Genomic DNA, 20,865 nt, shown 5'->3' with positions numbered 1-20,865 from the left:
AACAAGGAGTTCCAAAACTCCTTCAGAAAGTAGCAAGAATGCTGAGATAAATGTGTTCAAAGCAATGAGGCATATTTTGAAAGTGATTAATGGCAATGTCTTTTACTGTAATAAATTCTTTTTATTTAAACATTCAGCATATATTTTGATCACCTCTTGTATTAATCAATAACTTTAAAAAATTATTCTTTTTGGAATCTTGCTTCCATTATAAGTTGGGATTCTATTTTGATTTTTAGAAAGTTTTTGTGCCTCTCGTTTTTAAGCCTGACAGAATGTGTTACTTTCCATAATTTTTATCACATGAATTTTTAACTCTAGTTTTAATAGTCTATTTTCATTTGTAGAGCCTTATATCCTCTTCTACAAGTCTAGTAATTGCAAATAAGCTTTATTTGATGTCAAAGCCTGAAGCTGGAGTAAAGTTTAATAGAAAGCCTATAGGGAAAACCACCATAGGAAATAAATGTTAGAACTATGGCTTCAGTAGGTGTTGAATGACGTGGTTATTAAGCTAATTGCCAAGTAATTATGGGATCTATTATTATGTAATATGATTAGTATGTAAATAAGGTGATATAAATTATATTCTGTGTGAAGTTGCTACTGATGGCGATTGTTACCCTTACGAAAATAAGACAACCAGCAGGACTATGACGCATCATGGACTTTCTCTGATTGCTCCAGCCCAATCTTTTATTTTACTTCTCATTTTGATTATGCTCACACTCATCCCCTTACACACTAGTGCATTGTCATAGCTTTTTAAAATGTCTGCATGGATTCTTTCCTTCTCCAGCAGTATTGTGAAGCCTTCAGTTGTAGGTACTGACATCACGCTTTCTAGGAAGACTCCTCTCACCACTGCTGGGGTTCATTAAAGAGAATGAAGGAAGCTGCTGGCTGTCTGCCCACACCATTCTCTTCTTCCAAGGTGAGTCCCACTGTGAGCCACTGTACTACATGGTACAGCCTTCCAGTGATTAAATATAACCATGGAAATAGTCCTCATTACAAAAGGTGAGAAGAAGTGAATGTCTCAACTCTGGGTTGAGGACTTCATTCATTTGCATGCCTCCTCCAGGTTCCCTTGTTCAGTCCCACTGAACTGAAATGCAGACAGTGGAAGACATCCAGCTTTTACCATGCAGATGATGAAAATGTCACAGGAAAACTTGAGGTCTAAATCATCATGAAGACCAGAACTTGACTGCTGACCTGGGCCATCCACTTTGAAATTGCTGCATGAGGTGAAAATGCAGTTCTTTATTCATGAAGCCCCTGTGTTGCTCAAGATGTTTGGTACGGCAGCCCAGCTTTTATAGGGTGTCTGTCACTATCTTCCTTAGAAACTGATTTTTTTTTTTTTTTTTTGGTACCAGGAATCGAACTCATGACCTCAAGCTTGCCAGGCAGGCGCTGTGTCATTGAGCTATATCCCTGGCCCAGATACCAAATTTTGAGATGCTTTGTTTCTGTTGTTTGTGCTTTGCTTAATAGCTTTGCCATAATATTTGCAATTCTGCACCAGAGTTTTATTTCTTTTCCTTTCCTATATACTTAGAGCATTTTAGCTTCTGTTCTGAATTTCATTGATATATCACCACTTATCAATAAATAATAAATTCAAGTCATCTATTAAATATTTTTGAGCACCTGCCACCAGTACAGTTATGGGTTCAAGGGTTCCTTTCTTTAAAATTCATAAGCTGAAATCCTAACTTCTAGAACCTCACAATGTGCCCTTATTTGGAGAAGGGACCTTTAGAGAAATAATTAATTTAAAATAAGTTTATTAGGTTGAGCTCTAACTCAGTGTGACTGCTGACCTTATAAAAAGGGGCATTGCCAGGCATGGTGGAGCACACCTGTAGTCCCAGCACTCGGGAGGCTGAGGCAGGAGGATCCTTGCAAGTTCGAGATCAGCCAGGGCTACAAAGTGAGCTCAAGGCCGGTGTGAACTGCATAGCGAGACCCTGTCTCAAAAAGACAAAAAAAAAGGGAGGGGCAATTTGAAGACAGATATATACATGGGCCGAATGTCATGTAAAGATGAAGGTAAAGATAAAAATGATGAATATATAGGCTAAGAACTGTCAAAGATCACTAGTGAACCACTAGAGAAGAAAAACATAGATTTTTCTCACAACTCTCAGATACCTTGGTTGTGGATATCTAGCCTCCAAAACTGTAAATCAATAAATTTCTGTTGTTGTAGGCACAGAATCCTTTGTTATAGCAACCCTAGCAACCAATCTAAACACCTAGAGTATTAAAATAAGAAGGATGTTAGCAACAAATTCTGGTTATCCAGTGTGAGGACATAAAATGCTCAAGAGAAAAGTTCTAGTAAAAGGAGTGGGATGACTGAAGAACTTGGTCCATGCTCTTCCCTGCAGATGTCTGTGTGTTTGGTGTTATGGATAGGAGACAAATATAGGCAAGAGATAGGCCTTAATTTTAAGGAAAATAAAATTTAGTAGTGAATTGGCAGGAATGAGTTTGATTTACTACTACTGGCAGGTATGCCAGTTAGGAAAATGTATGCATGTGCACAGATTATAGTAGTGTAAATTTGTGCAATATCTATAAGGACATTTTAGAAATACTTAAAACACACGTACCTAAAACATGAAAAACTGAACACATGCATCTCCACTATACCTTCCTGAAATCACATGGATATGAGAATTCAGAGGTGAAGACATTATAAAACCCACAAAAATAACAAAATAAAAAATAAGAAAGAGCAACATTATTTTGGAAGAAGGAAAGCAGATAGAGAAGCATTAACTGAGGTCACAGAAGCAAGGTCTGCAAGCCAATAAGAAGGAAGTGGATGTGATCAACAATCAAGAGACCCTGAAAGTTTCAACCATAGGAGGCATCAGGTGCCTCTAAAGGTGTAGAATAAGGTCAGACTAAGAAAGCTTTTGAAAAATCGTTCCATCAGGACCAAATAGACAGCAACTTTAATCCTACCCTTATTCTACCCAGCCAAGGACTGACCCATTCTTCCCTTACCTTGCTCAGGTAGGATCCAGGGGGTTTACTGCCTGCATCAGTGAAACAGAAAACCCCCAAACTCAGTGTCAGGGAAGGTGGTGAAGATCAATCACGACGTTAGAAATAGGAGGATTAAATGAAAGTTTTCATATTTTTACTTCATGTGCCAGTTTGAAGAATTTCTCTCTACACTGGGTGCTTTTGGAGATAGTGATGTATAAATTCTCATATTGCTGGAGTTGGCAATAAAACAGCTAAATCCTAATAATTACCTACAGAGACGCCAGTCATTAAGCACCACTGCAAAGTTTCCAGGCAGATCCTGAGTCCTTTCTTCGAAATATCAATGGACAGCAAAAGGACACCAACTATTTGGGAAAGCCTGAAATACCAAAGAAAGATCAAAAGGGACTCACCGGAAACAAAACAAAGGGAGTGAATAAGAGATAATAGGAGAAAATGAAAACTAAAAATTAAACCTGGAAAATTAGTGACTGTAGAGAGAGAAGATGTTATATAAATGGTAAAAAGAATAGTGTTCTATATTTACATGGGCATTCAGAAGCCAATAAGTAACTCTCAAAAATTGAAAAATAAGGTAACAGAAACACTGACATTGCCTAATGTTGACTTTACAGAAAATTATGAAATTGGGAAGATGAGAGAAAGAGAATTGTGCACAGGGAATGAGGAAGGTGATGGTAGAAAGATAGCGATGAGTAGGTAATAATAACAGCCTTTTTTTGAGACAAGGTCTTGCTGTGTAGTTCAGGCTCACCTTGAACTTTCTATGTAGCTGAGAGGCTGACTTGGAACTCATGGTGATCCTTTCACCTCAGCCCCCTGTATACTGGGGTTATAGGTGTGCACCTATAACACTTGGCTCAACTGTCTTTCATTAAAAACCTTACGGGGCTATTTATCTTTTGATAAAAATTAAAATGAAACCACAAAATTTTGAGAAAGAAAAAGTATCAAGGACTATCACCAGGTGTGGTGGTGCACACCTGTAATCTCAGCACTCAAGAGGCTGAGGCAGAAGGATCATTGTGAGTTCGAGGCCAGCCTGGGCTACAAAGTGAGTACAAGGCCAACCTGAACTGTATAGTGAGACCCTGTCTCAAAAAGACAAAAAAAAAAAAAAGAAAGAAAGAAAGAAAGAAAGAAAGGAAAAAAAAAACTGTAAAACTGAATATTTTAGTATTGAGATGGATTTTGTAGTTTTTTTCTTTTTCAGTAGCTTTCCAAGTTGGAAGAACCATGAAACACTAGAATAAATGAGAGAATAATGTTACCTACATCACATAAGCAGCTTTAACAAATAAGAATTATTTCAGCTCCTGGAGAAGGAGGATAAAAGACTATTTCTTGATGCTAGACACCTCAATGTATACATTTGAACCATGAGCTTATAGGTACTATGTCAGAAATCAGAAGGGTCAATAAATGATTGTGTCCAGAATGTGTTGGTGTTGTAATATATATCTACTAAAAAGTGTTAAAAAGTAAACATAGGTATGTGTTGTAGACAGAATGTGTTCCCCCAGATTCATATGCTAAAACCCTACCCTCTGTGGCTGTATTTAGAGAGGATTCCAAGAAAGCAATAAAAGGTAAGGGAAGCTATAAGGGTGGGTGCCTGATACTTTAGAAAGATTATCCTCCCTCCAACTGGATATACCACAAAGCGTGGTGTCTCTCTTTGGACAAACACAGAGGAAAGGCCATGTGAAGGCATTGCAATGCAAAGGCAGCCATCTATGAGCCAGGAAGAAAGCACTGCCTGGCTTTGATCTTGGACTTCCAGCCTCCAGAATTGTGAGAAAATAAATTTCTACTGTTTAAGCCATCCAATCTGTGGTAGTTTGTGATGGCAATAGTAGGAAATTAATATAGCAGATTACATTCAATAAAACTCCACGAACATGAAAAACAGTGTGGGATTGCTTTTTAATATAGCAATTCTACATTTCTTTGTCTGTCCTTTAAGATACTGAACCTCATCTAGGGGTCAACAAACCTAGGGGCCAAATCTAACCCATCTTTTGTTTTTATGCAGCCTGTAAGCTAAGAATGGATTTTAGATTTTAAATGATTAGAGAAATTAAAAAAGGATAACATTTTATGATGAGAATATTACATGAAATTCAAATTTCAGTGCTTGTAAATAAAGTTTTTAATATAACCATGCTCATTTTTCTCTGTATCATTCCAATTTTACTATATGTGTTGGCGAACTGAGCACAGCCATGCTCATTTTTAATGTATTGTTTATGGACATTTTGTGCTTCAGTGGCACAGCTGAGTAGTTATGTCAGATACCGTATTGACATATTGACCAGAAAACTGAAATGTTTACCTTATGCCCATTAACAAAAATGTTTCCTGACCCCCAAGAATAGAATATCAAATTGAAATAACCTTCCACAATCCTTTCATATTTTCCCCAATCTTTTGTAGCTGCCTTTCCAAGACTTAATTAAACAGCTGCATTTTAAATGTCTCAATTTTATTGTCTTTCCAAAGGATTAAAAATTGTTTTTCCTAGAAAATGCTTTCTTTCGGCACTTTTATTTCAAAGGTTCAAAAAATACTGAATGAAACCTCATGTTTATAGGAACAAGCACAGCTAGGGTACACAGTATGGTTCCCAGTAACTGACTCCCAGTAAAAACGTAACTCAGTGCCCGGAAGTAGAAGAACATTGGCTGGCCTTGCTTTGGGCACATGCTGGGCATCACCTGGATGTTTAGCTTGGGAAAGGCCAAGCATAGATTAGTGTGATGGGCAGGTTGTTCATTATTTAAAAGATTTTACATGGTAATCACATTCTGGTTGTTTCAGGTATTTGATTTTTCTCCCTAAATAAAGAATGACTCACCCGGAGAGCAGGATTCATCCTTCCTTTATTTCTTAAATCCCCTTTTCAGGCATGGGGATGTTAATTTGAACACAAGACACATGATCAAAAAAATCTCATTTTTTTTCATGGTAATAAGTATCTCTTGAGTTGTCTGATGACGAAGCTTCTATGAGTTATAGGTGACAATTCCTGGGCTCAGTCATCACCCAGCCACGTACAAAGGTTCTCCAAACACTGATTCTAGATTCTCCGTCTGTTTTCATTTGAAATGCCCTTTTTAATCTTTATTTTCTTTTTCCCAAAAAACGTGTCAGGTTTCATGATTCATTTTTATGTTTTCTCATCTATTGGCTTCAGTATCAGACTTTTGCCTAAGCAGTGAAATTCAAAGAAATCTCTGTCAGGATGCTTGATGTGAAAGAAGACAGTAAGGTTCAAATGACCGCATAGTGAATAAAGCAATGTGAGTGAAAATGGGGAATGTTATTCATCATTTAAGACAAAAAAGAGGATATCATGAAAAGCTTGTGTTCAGCTTTTGATGAAATGAAACCATTTACTGCAGACAACCTAAAGCTTACAAGATTGGCAACAAAAAAGATCTGCCTGACAAGGCCAGTTGTTGTGTATAATTTATATAATTCTTACTTCAATTATTCTTATTTGTAGCTATCCAGAAGTATGAGCAATAATCAGTAGTAGTTTTACTACTAGTAGTAATATAGTCTTTTTTTTTTTTTTGGTCTTTTTGAGACAGGGTCTCGCTCTGCAGTTCAGGCTGGCCTTGAGCTCATTTTGTAGCCCAGACTGGTCTCAAAATCACAACGATCCTCCTGCCTCAGCCTCCTGAGTGCTGGGATTATACGAGTGTGCCACCATGCCCAGCTAATACAGTCTAGCCTTAAATTGTCTTATTCTCAGAGGAAAATTTTGGTAGATTGAAAATTAACCCAACATTTTGTAGCACCTCTGTGCATAATTATGATAAAATCTTCAATATATATAATTTGGAATAGGAAGCGCTGATAAGAAACAGCTTATTTATCCATCTTATTCTTGATTTGCACAGTTTGTAGTAAAAGTAATTTTTAAAAATAACTTAATCTCTCTCTTTTGTAAAAGCTGGTTAAAACTATATCTGGTTTCCCATATTGCTAGTATATTATGAATATGGCTAAGAGTATCTACAAAGTAATTATTTGTGGCCCTGGATTCAATGACATTTGTCGATTAACATTGTTATGCAACTGGCACTCTCTGGTCCCTGCTCTGCTGGTGTATGTCTGTGTTTACTTGATTTGTAACCAAGTGAGTTTAATTAGATTCTTTCTCTTTCTTTCTCTCTTTCTTCCCTTCCTTCCTTCATTCCTTCTTTCCTTCCTTCCTTCCTTCTTCCCTCCCTCCCTCCCTCCCTCTTTCTTTCTTTCTTTCTTTCTTTCTTTCTTTCTTTCTTTCTTTCTTTCTTTCTTTCTTTCTTTCTCCCTTTCTCCCTTTTTTGAGACAGGGTTTTGCTATGTAGTTCAGGCTGGCCTTGAACTCACTCTGTAGCCTCAAAATCATAGCAATCCTCTGCCTCTTGGGTGTCAAGATTATAGGTATGCATCACCACACCCAGCTTATTTCTTATTTCTTGGGCTCAAATAATTATCTGATCCTAAAAAGGCTCCTGCTCATTGTAATTTTTAAATTTTGGCATTTTTTTTAAATTTAAAGATAATTTGTGTTTTTTTGGTTTATTATTATTATTATTATTATTTTAAAGAGTAAAAGAAGGATAACATAGTAATAGGGGGACTAATTTTTAAATTTTGCTTTTAAAAATATCCAAACCTCTTAACACTTGTTTAACATTCACGTGCCCAATTTGCATATAACCAGAATATTGGAATACACATGTTAGCAAGTAATATAGATTATATTCTAAATTTGCTTTTGTTTCTAATTAAAGGTAAAGAGTTGAAACTTTACCTATAGCAAAAATAAAGAAGTCTTTCCGTCTCCCCTCTGTTTAAGTAATTAAAAGATCTTTGTTACTTTAGCACATGATTTCTCTCTTTTGCAGTCCCAGAAGGTGAGAGGAGCAGCACACAAGACTGCAGCTCTTTAATGGGCTGAATTCCAAAACAATGACTAGAGAGATCCCCCGGGGAGGGTGCGCCCAGACCTGGTGAGCGCATGTGCCCTTCTGGATAGCACTGTCCCACAGTGACACAGCTGTCCCAACGAAGCCAACTGCAAGGATGAGCAAAAAAACCAGAAAGATTTCCATGAACAGCTCCCTAACCAGGAGGAGAGAGGAAGGTTGAGTTGAGCAAGGTTCTCTGCTTATTCTTCCTAAATCTGCAAATTCAGTAAGTCACTGCATTTCTCCAGGGAACTGACAAAATGAGAAAAAAAGGCAAAAAAGAATACAAGACAATGCTTACAGAAAACCACCAAGAACAAGAAAAAGTTGTTCTTTTTAAATCTCCAATCGTAACAGCTACTAGCCATGTTCTCCAGAAATAAACTTTTGTGAATTAAAAAAAAGAAAAGAAAATGCCAAGATGTGTCATGTAAAGCAATTTAATGTAACTTTTCAAGTAATTTGTCTATAATAAAACCACTCTTGATTTTGCATTTGCAGATGATCTTTGCAAAGAATCGCATGCATGTGTTTAACATTTACCTTCAGTATTAACTGTGTTAATATTACTGTTGCGTACTTTGACATTTTAGATTTAACATTTATATTTGGAGGAATTAAAAAACTTCAACGAAGCTATAACTCATTTCCACAATCTGAATTTCTGTGAATGTTTTAGAAGACACTTCAGAAAGGGCTTAATGCTATTTGGGAATTAAAATTCTACTTGTGAGAATTACCTCTATGGAAATACAAATTGATGTACAATGTAGACTGTAGTTTGATAGAATGAGCATGTTAGAGCTTTCTCCATGACCCAAGACCAAAATAATAATTAAATATAACAATCAACATAAGAACCACAACCCTTAGTACAGTTTGACTTTCATGGCAATAGTTATAGAAAGGTGTATTTTGTTTCAACATAAGGGTGAACTTTTCTTTTTTTGAGACAGTGCCTCACTAGTAGTCCAGGCTGTCCTTGAACTCTCTATGTAATGCAGGCTGGCTTCGAACTCACAGTGATCCTCCTGTTCAGCCTTCCAAGTGCTGGGATTACAGATGTGCATCACCCAGCCTGGGTGAACTTCTTAATAGTAAGAGCTATTCAGACCAAAATGAGCTGCCCTGCTGTTATTAAAGAAAACCGGAAAATCACTTGGTGATGGTACTTGAAAGGGACTCACTCGTCTTTTTATTGTACTGGTTGACTTCCGAGTTCTCCCTCCATTGTAATAGGCTATAAAAGCAACTGAATCATGTACAGATGTAAACCCTTTCTAATTTTTTCTTTTGTATTAGTTAACACAATAGACTAAAGCTCCCCAAAACATGCCTGCTTACAATAAAAGAACCCAGAACATTCAAAATGAGTTCGGAAAGAAGAGATCTGTTGAAAATAAATTTTTATAAATTACAATGTGACAACTACATTTATGTTGTGTACAGATTCTGAAAACATCCTTATGAATATCCTCTTGGTATTCCTTTGCTAATTCAGGAAATGGCAAATAATTCTTGTTATTATTTCTTAAATTATCCTATATATGGTTGAAACTGTATTGGTAAAATTATTTAGCTAATTCTAGAATTTACAAGAGGAAACTCATGAATAAAGCTGCCCAAAGAGTGGACAATATTAATTTGGAAGCCCATTCTTGATGGCTTGTTCATTAGATGGATTGTAGTGAACTGGTCACAAATGATAAATTTTTAAAAATTCTTTAAAATTTATCCCTATTTTCTTCTCTGCAATTATATGATCAATTGTAGTAAATATTGCACATGTATATTCTGGAATAGTTACATGCAGTGTTCTATGTATTTTGAATTTGTTATTTTTTTCTCCAAATCTGACATATTCTTCTTGACTTTGTTGACTGTATCTTCTTTTTTTTTATTTTAAAGAGAAAAAAATTAAAAATAATAATGAAACAGAGTTTCAAAGCAGGTTAGTAGGAGAGTTACAATAATTAATACATTGCATATTGTTGACTTTGTAAGAGTTATTCAGAGTACAAGATATGGGCATGATATCTTATCCAAACCATATTAGCACAAATGTTTTTTCAGTTAACTGAAAAAGAGAAACTAGCTATATAGCTACCTTTTTTTTTTGTTTGTTTTTCTCCGGTACCGGGAACGGAACTCATGACCTTGCGCTTGCCAGGCAGGCACTTTGCCGCTGAGCTAAATCCCCAGCCCCTTATACAACTATCTTAACCATCTTGTGTATGAAGTGTAGACTGGTGCAACCTTTGCCGAAATCCATGTGGAGATTCCTTTAAAAACTAGGATTAGAGGTCCCATTCAACCCAGTTATTCCCATTCTGAATATCTTTGCAGAAGAATGAAAAACATCATACCACAGCAATATATGTGCACCCATGTTTATAGCAGCACAATTTGTGATAGCTAAATCTTGGAGACAACCCAAATGCCTATCAACCAAGGAATGGATAAAAAAGATGTGATATATATATATATATACACATACATATATACACATATATATATGTATGTATATATATATATATATAAGAGTACTATTCAGCAATAAAGAAGGAGAAACTGAAGACTTTTATAGGTAAATGGATGCAACTCAAGACCATACTCATAAGTGAAATAAACCAGACCCATATGTGTAAACATCATATTGTCTCACTAGGATGAGAAACTGAATGAGTAAATAAAATCCAAAATGTACAATAGATATTGTGAGCTGGGAAGAAACTGTTCAAAAGAAAAGACAAACTGTAATGGAGGAAAGGGGAAAGGAAGAAAGAGAAAAATAAAAATATAAATTATAAATTAACCTTAACATCACGTTATCTGGATGGGTAGAGCTACTCTGACATAGTCCTTGAGGTCAGAACACATGACTGACTTCTTTATTCTATACTGTGGTTGGATTGTAGCAGAAACAAACTTCTGGGTTTGATAATAAATGTCATGCCCCCCAGTAACAACTAGCAAGAGTCAAGTGGCCCTGACTTTGCTTCAGAACATTTCTGTGGGGTTAACACATCGTATTTGCTTGTATGAGTTCACTTTTTGAGTCTTTTGTTTGCAATATGTGAAAGGTAAAGAAAACTATATGTATTTTAAGTTCTGTAATAAAATACTGCTGGATGCTTGGATAAGTAAGTGTTCACACCAGTGATGATTGCTCATTCTTTGTTCTCATGTGGCTCATGGGCTGTCCTGAAATAAGGTCTTGCTGAGTTCTCATCTCAGTCATCAGCTCAGAGTTTTGTTTCTGTGCATGGAGACTTTTAGCACTTTCCAATTGCTCTTTAAGTTTAAAAATAAAGAAGTTTAAAATTTCCTTCTATGTGAGCAGGGTGTGGTGGCGCATGCCTGTAATCCCAGCACTCAGGAGGCTGAGGCAGCAGGATCATTGTGAGTTCGAGACCAGCCTGGGCTACAAAGTGAGCTCAAAGCCAACCCGAACTGCATAGCGAGACCGTGCCTCAAAAAGCCAAAAAACAAAATTTCCTTCCATGATTTAAATTGAAAAAACATCTTTTCTGTCTAGTGGTTATGCTAATACAACACTCCCCAGCTCCCCCTCCTCCACCGTCAAGGTGCACAACTGAATCATTAACTCTTTTCATTCCAAAGGGCCAATATTGTAAATCTGAATGTTCGTTGATTAATGTAAAAAAACTGTACTGGAAACAAAGATATGATTTCTGACTTCAAACACCTTAAAACCACCCCTGATGGCAGACACAAACAGTGCTAACATATGGCAATAACAGTACTTAGAAACAACATGATATGTGGTAGGGGACATTTTACCTGCTGTAAGATGGGTGAACTGCCAATATATATTTTGGTGTGAGTATTGTGGGCAGTAAAAGACAGAAAGGTGAGTAAAGTCTGCAAACATTAATTTTTAAAATGCCAAATCTGTTTTGACTTTTTTTTTTTTTTTTTTTTGTCTTTTTGACACAGGGTCTCGCTATGCGGTTCAGGTTGGCCTTGAGCTCACTTTGTAGCCCAGGCTGGTCTCGAACTCACATCGATCCTCCTGCCTCAGCCTCCCGAGTGCTGGGATTACAGGTGTGCACGAACACACTCCTGGCCTAAAATGCCAAATCTAGAAGAACCTATAGACTAAATAATATTAGTTTGAACGTCCACAAATAGTATTAGATTGAACCAAATGAAGTCATTATTGCTGTAGGTCACAACAGTCGGTATTGGCAGTTTCAAATGGTTTAGCCTAATAAAAAAAACTACATTAGTTTTCTATTGCTGTGTAACACAGGACAACAAATTTAGCTTCTTAACACTAATTTTTTTATCTCATAGTTCAATAGGTCGGAAGTCTTGGTAGGTTCTAGTGGGTTCCCTGATTCAGGTCTCACAGGCTGAAACCCAGGCAGGGATAGGTTCTAATCCAGAGGCTCTGGAGAAGAATTTGCATCTAAGCTCAGTCCAGCTGCTATAAAATTCAGTTCTTGATGTTTGTTTCTGGCCATTGTTCTTAGGAATTAGAAATTGCTCTTCTGCATGTGGTCCCTCCATCTTCAAGTACCAATGGTATGTTGAATCCATGTGCTTTGTTTTTTTTTTTTTTTTTTTTTGGTTTTTTTGAGACAGGGTCTCACTATGCAATTCAGGCTGGCTTAAAGCTCACTTTGTAGCCCAGGCTGGTCTCGAACTCACAACAATCCTCCTGCCTCAGCCTCCTGAGTGCTGGGATTACAGACATGTGCCACCATGCCTGGCTTACTATACTACTGTGTAACCAGATAAGCGGGCTTATTCATGATATATGAAGATTACCCCAGGATTTTGATATACTGTATCTGTTCAACTATTAACATAGATTAGGGAGGAAACCTCCATGTGATTTTCATCATTATTTGTAGTCCAAAAATGCCTTGTCATTCCTTCCCAGATTTATCCAAGCCAAAATAAACAACAACTAATGAGTAGGACTCAGTCTTCAGCCAGATGAATAAGAACCATGTCATTTAGCCATAAAAGCCTGAGTCTATATCACCGCAGTCAATTCATTTCTGCTAGCACCTTTCTGCTTATATATTTTCTTTTTAAGAAAAGAATACTCCAAGTCTGGTCCTAGACTATCAGCAGATTAATTAGCAAATAGTCAATTAGTCAATTAATTGTTATCCTTTTCCTCTAATATATGACCTGGTAATAAGTGATAACACCCCATTTTCCAGTAAAGAGCTATGCATTCTTCACTTTCAGTCCTGAGATGACCTCAGGGGTGGAATGTGGAGTCAAGCCGGGTAATCAGAGCATTATAATATCCTGGCCTTTGCCATGAGATCATGGATGGGCTCAAATCCAAACTTGGCCAGTGGAAACTTTACTTGAGAACTTGTCTGGAATTAATAATTGTGGGCCCATTTGGAGTTGATAAAATGATAGCATATAGGTAGGAAGCTACTGGTGGGGAACTTGCTTTTGTGTGGGAAAAGTCTGCCTGAGAACAAAAACAATTCAAAGAAGAATGAGCTGAGGGGCGGGGGATACTCAATCTTAGCAATGTCATCTGAACTGTACGGCTCACCATATTATAGACATCATTCTTCTGAACTTCTAAGTTTTCTTTTTTAAGTTTATGGGTTTTTTTGGTACTGGGAATCGAACTCATGACTTCAGGCTTACCAGGCAAGCGCTTATGCTACTGAGCTATATCCCCAGCCCTCTTTTTATTTTGGTATGATTTTTTACTTTTTTGGTACTGGGAATCAAACTCAGGACCTTATGCTTGCCAAGCAGGCACTTGTGCCACCGAGCTAAATCCCCAGCCTTTGAACTAAGTTAGTGAGCCAACAGATTATAATTTGTTTAAACACAATAGAGTTTGTATTTGTGTCACTGTACAACCAAGAGAATTCTAATGGAGTCAGTCCACAGAACCCCAGATTTAATATCACCACTTTATTTATTTATTTTTCTTTTTGAGACAGCCTTGAGCTCATTTTGTAGCCCAGGCTGGTCTTAAACTTGCAATGATCCTCCCGCCTCAACTTCCTGAGTGCTGGAATTACGGGTGTGCACCACCATGCCTGGCCAATATCACCAATATCACTTTAACTATTAAATTGAGTAATTCTAAATTTTATTTTTTGTCTTTTTGAGACAGGGTCTCGCTGTGCAGTTCAGGCCAGCCATGAGGTCAGTTTGTAGCCCAGGCTGGTCTTGAACTTGCAACAATCCTCCTGCCTCAGCCTCCTGAGTCCTGGGATTACAGGCGTGTGCCACCATGCCCAGCTTGATTAATTCATTTTAATTCAAGTTACAGAACCTTGATAGAAAGAGAATCTCCACCCTCTGGTTCAAGCAACTATGTTAGGGCTCTCAGAGCACAATCATGCCTGCTGTTGGAGCTCACAGGGTAGAGGAGAGAAGAGAGGGTTCTCATCAGAGACGGAGAGATAGATCTTCAATATCATTTGTTTTAAATCTGTGTGACTTTTATAATCTCAAAACAAGAACATATGGAAAAAGAAAAACACATTAATCTTTTGTTAAATTCCATAGCTCCCAAGAGATTTTTGTCCCACAAATAATGTTAGTTAACATTTAGTGATAGGAATCTAAAGAACACATTTTTTAAAAAAGAGATTACTATTCCTCCAGTAGGTGATTAAGTCCAAACCTTGTAGTCGTTCCTCCTTTCCACGCTTCTTAGTCACACGTTCTATAGACAAATTGTTACACCCAGCCCCTGGGACCAGTCTCTCCCTCCCTCTCATTTGGATACACACTTTCCAAGAAGTCAGAACAGTGCAATATTTTTTGTAAAGCGGGGGGAGACCTAATTTTATCAAAATTTCCCAAGCTACTGGATATTTCAGTATTTGTTGGTCTTCGCTCAGATAGCTTTATTCCTAAGTAGATCTTTGCCTTTAGACAAGAGTGCTCAAGCCTGTGTCAATAATTATAAGTTGGAAGAGATCTTGGAAATCATCTAGTCCAAATCCATTATTTTATGGAGGAAACTCAGTCTCAAAAAATGACATCCAGCGGACTCTGTAAAGCTCAGAGAGAAGAAAAGTTCAAGAAGGAAAAAAAAACTTGAACAAAACCCTGAGCTGAGAAAAGACGAGCTTAGGGACAAAATTTGGATGTGACTTTAGTGCCTGGGGAGCTTGAAGGCTAACTGTCAACTTGAAAGATAAATCATTATGTTCTAAGCAAGGAGGTTGGCGATGTTAAAGAGTTTTTGTTTGCTTTTTAGCTTTGTAAATCACATACATGTAGGGAAAATTAATCATCAATTTTATGTAGTGATCACATATCTCACACAATGATCATTTCATGACCATCTATGTCTCCCCTTCCTTCAACCCTCCTTTTCTTTCCATCTTCAGATTATTTTGAAACAAATCTTGGTTATAATCTCATTTCATCCAAAATATTTCAGTATATAGCTTCAAAACATAAAGACATCGAGAGTGTTCCACTATATTGTAGATAAGAGGAAGCCTTCAAGTATTTTTAACATGTTGAGAATTGTAGAGGGAAATTCTGGCAATTCAAGCAGAATGGATTGGAGCAAGGAGAAATGGGGCAGGACAAGCACTTAATATTCTACATTATTATTGGCACATGAGGTACCTTGAAATTGTTTCCTGTTTTGCAAATCTAGAACATGCTGTATGGTTTCTTGTGCTGGTATTTAAGGCTAGAAATAATTTATACTTTCTTGGTCGATGGAGATATTTCCCTTTTAGAGGTTTTGTCATCTTTTCATTTCAGTTGCACACTTTGCATTTTGTTCATTGTGTGGCAATAATGTGAGAATTTTTCTATTTCTATTTACGTATTAAATATTCATCTTTCATTTTATTCTATTGCTCCTAAGGACATTCTCAGTACTGGCTTGATGTTTACGGAAGAAAAAAACAGTTTTCTTAGCTCTAAAAAATTGACTTTTAAGTTCCTCTTCTTTATAAGTAGCAAAATATATCACGTAAATTATTCAGGCAATAGGAAAAGAAAATAAATACTTTTCAAGTGGCTCTAGGAGAGATCATTTCTCTGCACAGAGTACTCCTTTATAGAGACGCTGCAAAGGCACGAAAGATTGAAATACTTTCTGAATGTGAAAACTTTCAATGTGATGCAGCACACAGGGCATTGCAAATAGAAACTAAAATAAACCTGTCTGGCCTCAGGGCTTCATGCTGAATATTTGGAATTGGAAATACACATTTCAGGGTACATTTTTCTTTAACTTAGTCATCCCAAAGTGGAACAGCAGCGCTAGAGAGTAGATAAGGGGATCCATCTGGCCAGCTGCATATGCTGTCCCTCATGCCGCTAAAAGATATGGGAGAGATTTTCAGATCTTGAAACAATACATCTTCTGCTTCTAATTTATGTTTTCAAGATTTACACAAAATACAAAGAGCAACTAATTCACTTTCCAGCAAAAGTGCTCACATTTTCCATCTGGCATGTTGTTATGAAGGATATGTCTGCATTACATAATAGTAAATTTTTCATACCAAAGTTTGTCTGCCATCACTTTACAATCAGAAAAGTCACACGATATATTGCAAAGAAGTCAGAAATACACATGGTTGCTACATACCGCTTCTTACATTTCTTATGAGGAGCTTTCTCCTCTTTAGTTACTTCTGAAAATCATGTGGAGTCTTAGAGAAAGACCCAAGAAGAGAGCTAGAAATTTCACCAAATTGTAAAAAAAACTCTCTCTGACTAATCCTCACAATGATATACTTTTAAACTTTTAAAAAATCTCTTTAGATATGTTTGCAAATCAAAACATAAAATGGATAGATGACGAGTCATCAAAAATGTTCATAATGAAAGCTCTTCCGATGGTTGCAATTTCAGACAGAGCCACAGGAAGTGCCAAAAGCTTTTGATGACAGCTGGAATGGATCAAATACATCACACTACCCAAAAGTCTGTCTTTCGCTGTAGCAGTCATGCAAGCTTTTTGCAAAAGAACTCTAGATGCTCTAGAGGATTTCAGCCCCAAAAAGTCAGAACTGTGCCCCAAACTTTCCCAAACTTCTCATTTTCAGGCAGGAAGACAGGAAACCTGAGTTCTCAGTATTAACCCCACACTACTGCGTCGCGTCACCTTAGGCATCTTATTGTTTTTTGTTTTCAGTGCTTTCGATTTTTCCATTTCCAACTAAGACTTTAAACTATAAAAACAATTTTTAAAGAACACACACACACACACACACACACAAACATATACAATGTTGCTATAATGTTGTTTTTATTTATCTAAGACTGGAGAATAACAGTTATTCGGTGTCACTCAGCCACAAAAATTTACTAAATATCTACCACATGCCTGCATTGTTCTTGCTACTGGGGATTTAGTAGTGAACCAGACTGAGTCCTTGCTGCACTATGTAGTGGGAGAGTCAAGTATCATAAAAATGATTTTAAGTGCCACAGGTGTTTTAAAAGGTAAAATAAAGAGCATTGCAAATAACAGGAGGCATTAATCAAATATGGGAATTCAGTGAAGGCCTCCTAGAAGAATTAGTGCCAAAGTTGAATCTTTTTTTAAATTTTTTGTTTTGTTTTGTTTGTTTTTTTCTTCCGGTACCAGGAATCAAACTCAAGACCTTGGGCTTGCCAGGCAGGCACTTTGCCACTGAGCTAAATCTCCAGCCCCCAAAGTTGAATCTTAAAGGGCAAGCAGAGTGAAGAGTTGGGAAACAGAATTCTATGTAGTGGAAATGTCATGGATAAAAGCTAGGGAGTGGAGGAGTTGCTAATGCCTTTGTAGAACTGCATGGAGATCATGATTGGGCCACAGTAGTGCTTCCTGGCATTCCTCATGGCATTGCTTAGAAATGTCAATGGACTGACTTATGTCTCCAGCCATCCTAAAGGCCCTAGTGTCTTGGCATATGTGTATTTAATTGCACAAATGCTTTGGGCTTCAGCATACCAGTTGGTAAACTCTCACTTAGCATTCGGAAGAAGACTTGGCATAAGAGGATGCTGACAATGTAGACAAAGGTCAATTGGAAAGGCTTCAGCAATGAGTAGGAGAAAGAAATTGATGCAGGCAGCACATCCAAGGTCATCCAAGGTCATCCAAGATCAGAGAGGCTTTGTTGAAATACTTGACTGTAAGGGCAATGGAAATCCCTACAAAGGTTTTAAGCAGGGGAGAAGACTGGGAAAGGGAAGAAGAAATTGTGGTATACCATTAATCCACCTGTATGTGTTAAGCTATGGAGGCCACCATAAGGGTCTGATTCCCAACCCTGGCTCCCCAGTGTCATGCTAATTCTAGGAAACTCTGATATTCTTCTGTCCCCTACACTTGTGATAGCCCTAGTTGGTTTCTGTTACTTGCAATGAAAGGACTCTAGCAAACATACTCGTGTAGATATAAACATAGAGTACTGATTTATACAAGATACTCAATTTAATTTGTTATATAAGTAAATTAGGAGAATAACATGGTCAGGATCTATTATGCATCCTTTGTACAAAGATGTTCAACTGTTTGGTCTGAAAGATTATGCATGTACAAGTAGGGTAAAGTGCTATTTTTAAAATGGATTATATTCACTGTAATTAAGAATCAAGGTTGTATACACAGGTTTTATAGAAAGTTACTGTGGAAACACTATACATGAACTTTATTAAATAAATATTTACCATGATATATCAAATCATATGTAAGAAAAAGTTTAAAAATTATCAAATTTCTTGTCTTTTCTGGGTAGTTAGTACAAGTTTTTTCTGTGTTTTGTGGGACCCTAATTTTTAATGCTCATGTTTAAAGTTTTACATCAGCTAACATTTGATAGGTAGGGATGGAGCATTGATTAGCTATCCTCTCTCCTTAGAGGAGATGAGGTCATTTCATCGGGCTCCTTTTCTATTTTAGCTGACTTTTCCCAGTTATTTTGATAAAAATAAGGGTGAATTTCTTCTAAATTTGTGTTACTTCAGAAGATTAATTTTCCATTTTGTCTGCTTCAAGATTGTGATCAATAGTAGCATCTATTTGAATAATCTCTTCTTACATACTCACTTGGGAAAATGTGGAAAAGTTTTGCTAGAATTAATGAAGTGAAGCCGTTCAGTTCTGATGAGGATTTTCAGAGGCAGATTCACCTTTATGCACATAGCCTAAGGAATCCACTGGACTTCCAAAAAAGGAAAGAAAAAAAATCAGCAAAGGGGCATTAAAAGTGATGAATGCTTGAAGTTATCTAATTCACAGTTTCTTTTCATAAATGCATAAATTTACCCCTACTCTATTTTTTTGGTAAATTCTTCCTGTTCCACTGCATGATTATGTGCACATTCAGTCTAGACATACCAACCATTAAGCAGCCAATTTCACAGTTAAGTGAGTTGTCTGTGTTTGGATTTCCTGTTGGTCTCTTAAACTCTATTGTCTTTTTCCCTTGTGATCTTCAAATTATATACACAGTGGGTATCCCATTTCAGAGATGTGACCTGGTGGCTCCCGTCTTAGTGGGGAACATTCCTAAAAGAATTCTCACCCTCTGTTATTCTACAGGATTCTTTTGCCCTACAGCAATTGTCTCAGTGTTAACAACTAAATCTAGATAAGGAAGTATTTGCAAAGTTCTTTCATGATGACAGGCATGTTTATATTTCCACCAGTACAATATTAATGAGATAAACAGGTAATCAGTTTTAAACTCTTAATGCCCTTCTTTTCTTTCTTTCTTTCTTTCTTTCTTTCTTTCTTTCTTTCTTTCTTTCTTTCTTTCTGTTTCTTTCTTCTTTCTTTCTTTCTTTCTTTCTTTCTTTCTTTCTTTCTTTCTCTCTCTCTCTTTTCTTCTTCCTCCCTCCTTTCTTCTTTTATTCTTTCTTCCTTTCTTTCTATCTTTCTTAATATTTTCATAGTGCTGGGTGTTGAATCCAGGGGTTCACACCCTTGCTAGGTAAATACTCTTGTCACTGAGCTAAACCCCTGGCCCTGTTAAGTTCCAGCATAACTTTCTGCTGATATCTCCTTCAAGAAAGCATATTTAATTCTTCTATGATTTTTTTTCACTTCCTAGAACTGTTATTCTTTCTAAAAATTGCAAATATTAGCTACTAGAGTTATTGGCATAAGAGATTTTAAACCTCAGTGTATCTTCATGTGTGAAGGAAATTAATTTTCGGCTATTACGGTTAAATGCTTTCCCCAAAGTTCCTATGTTAGAACCTTAATCCCCTAAGGTAGTAGTGTTAGGAAGTGGGGTCTATGGAGGTGTTCAGGCTTGGATGGGTCTGCCTTCCTTGTTAATTCATGCTGTGATCACAGGAGTGGGCTCATTTTCTAGGCAATGGTTAAAAAGCAGACTGGCCCCTCTTGCTCTTTCACCTTCTCTTCTGCCATAAAATGATGCCACAAGTTACCCTTGGAGGTCTCTAATCTTCAGAACTATAAGAAATAAATGTCTGGTTTTTATAAATTACTAAATCTGAGGTTTTCTGTTATAGAAACATTAAATAGATTGAGATACTAATAAAAATTTGAAAAACAAGGAATAACAGTATAGTCACCCACCAGGCAGAACTTTTGTTTCTTAAGGGAAATAATATTCTATCTCTCAGCCACACCCACCTACCTCCAGGGTCTGACAAGAACATCTCTGAAAGTCCTGGGACTGGAAGGAGCTATTCACTTTTTTTTTTTTGTTTTTGTCTTTTTGAGACAAGGTCTCCCTATGCAGTTCAGGCTGACCTTGAGCTCACTTTGTAGCCCAGGCTGGCCTGGAACTCGCAGTGATCCTCCTGCCTCAGCCTTCCGAGTACTGGGATTACAGGCATGAACCACCACACCCAACGGAGCTATTAACTTTGTCTGTTAGGCCAAACTTACTAAATCTGTAAGGTT

General features: G+C 37.0%; 1 long non-coding RNA gene across 1 annotated transcript; it reads left to right on the top strand.

The window, feature by feature from the left end:
- The first annotated feature begins 821 nt into the window (after positions 1-821).
- Positions 822-8,105, top strand: LOC106149918. Its single transcript, XR_001236383.1, has 3 exons — positions 822-934; positions 1,085-1,250; positions 7,932-8,105. It is a non-coding gene; the product is annotated as an uncharacterized LOC106149918 (long non-coding RNA).
- Positions 8,106-20,865: the final 12,760 nt, after the last annotated feature.

Source organism: Chinchilla lanigera, unplaced genomic scaffold (genome assembly GCF_000276665.1).
Source record: "Chinchilla lanigera isolate Chin_1 unplaced genomic scaffold, ChiLan1.0 scaffold00056, whole genome shotgun sequence".
NCBI classification, from domain to species: domain Eukaryota; kingdom Metazoa; phylum Chordata; class Mammalia; order Rodentia; family Chinchillidae; genus Chinchilla; species Chinchilla lanigera.
This window is presented reverse-complemented; position numbering and strand designations above follow the sequence as displayed.